The following is a 1,953-nucleotide window of genomic DNA, read 5'->3' as shown; positions in this document are numbered from 1 at the left end:
TTTTATGTAAGGACGAAAAGTTCCATACTGATTTGGTGATAGTGACTTATTGTGCTTTAATTATTACTTTAGTTGGTTATGATTGTTGTTCCTCTTTTGGTATGCTTTGTTATGTTTTCTTTATTATTTTTCTTGTGTTCTTTTTTTTTTACTTTTGTTTTTGGAGGAGACAAAGTTCCTGAGACATGTAATATAAGGAAACTTAGTTTAAGCAAAATTTAATATCAATTACAAGTAGTATCAATTTATTATTACAATTCGTCTTGTTAGCAAGTGTAAATTAAATATATATTTAGCCCTTATTATAAAAAGTGATTCCATCGATCACAACTTGAAGATAAGAGATAGAACAAATCATGTTGTTGGCAGTTCGATTTAATAATTAAATAAATTATTATAAAGAATAAAACAAACCAATGAAACATGATTTTGAGCATTTATTAGGAACATAGTACGTAAAGATATATTATTTAGCCCAAATCAATGTTGACGCAAGCAAAATAGATTAATAAGTTTATGCACTTTGTTTTCTTTCTTTCTCAAATTATTTATCATATTCTTCATTTACATATATCTTCAAAAATATTAACTAGGATGCGTTTTTAACTATTTTATCTTTATTTATATCTAATATATTTGTAACTGTTCTATTCAATAAATATTTACTCTAATGAGATATTTGTTGTTTTTAAGAAACAACTACTTTTAAGGGTAAAAAGAAAAAAAAATTAACTTTGTTTCAAACTTTTAAAATGATAAATATAATTTGAAAAAAATTATTTTCAAAAATTACCACGGATGGAGAAGTACGTGTATACAAATTTGTGTATGGTTATCTATGGATTCCAATTAAAGATAAAAAAAATACCTCGAGACGACAGTAAAACTGCGGAAGGTAATTGATAGGTACACCATAATATTAATTAAGGTAAGTAGAAAACTGCGACTTAAATGATTGGTGACAAAAATATTATAATTCAAATCAAACGCAAGAATAGTCGGATAGTTCTAGCTAGTCTCAATCAAAAGTATTGATTTGACATTAATCTGTTCTTTAACTTTGTCTTAATTTACATCTACGACCTCCAATTTTAAATGCACACCAAACACTTATACTTGTATAAAATTGAACAAGTAGACATACACGTTCAATGTGGCATAAACACATAGGACGCCACATATATATGATCATGCACACCTAAAATGAAAGGCGTAAATACACATTGAAACCAAATTAAAAAGCACACTTATGTATTATATGTCTTAAATAGTACTTACTAATTGTGACACTTTTCTTTACTCTCTAATTTATCTTTCACAATTTACTTAATAATTTACAATATTAATTATAATTTTAATAAGTTAGTGCCAGTCTTTGTCAAGAATCAAGATATTCACGATTAGATTTTCTTCCTTAAAGCAATGGTGTAATAAGTATATTATTCAACTCCTAACAATATAAAAACTATTTTCTCCTTTAATTAGTTCAACCATAATTGGTTTGAATAGTATTAGTCCGATTAGTTAAATTTACGTGAAACAAAAGAGAAGATAAATATATTATTCAAATGAATAATCTGGTTGAGCAGAGACAGATACAGCTCAACCGATAGAGTCATTCATTTTGACTTTAACTTAGTTAATAAAACAACTAAAATGAGCAGAGACAGTTCAACCAATGGAGCCACCCATTTAGACTTTGACTTAGTTCATAAAATAATTGAGATGAGCAGAGATAGCTCAATTGAGCCATATTTTGATTTGTTTCACTTATTTCACTTTGTTTTTATTTTATAATAATTTTATTATTTCTTTTCTAAGTTAAAACTTGTTGGTTTATAATTAATTTTGTTGATTCCTGTATGCTCTGATTTATTTGGGAAGACTTATTTAATTTTGAATATCCTCTAATTAATGAGGAAAATGCTTGTTTAATCCTGAAAAAATATTTCA

The sequence above is a fragment of the Capsicum annuum genome, unplaced genomic scaffold (assembly GCF_002878395.1).
Source record: "Capsicum annuum cultivar UCD-10X-F1 unplaced genomic scaffold, UCD10Xv1.1 ctg5346, whole genome shotgun sequence".
Taxonomy (NCBI): domain Eukaryota; kingdom Viridiplantae; phylum Streptophyta; class Magnoliopsida; order Solanales; family Solanaceae; genus Capsicum; species Capsicum annuum.
Note: the sequence above shows the minus strand (reverse complement) of the source record.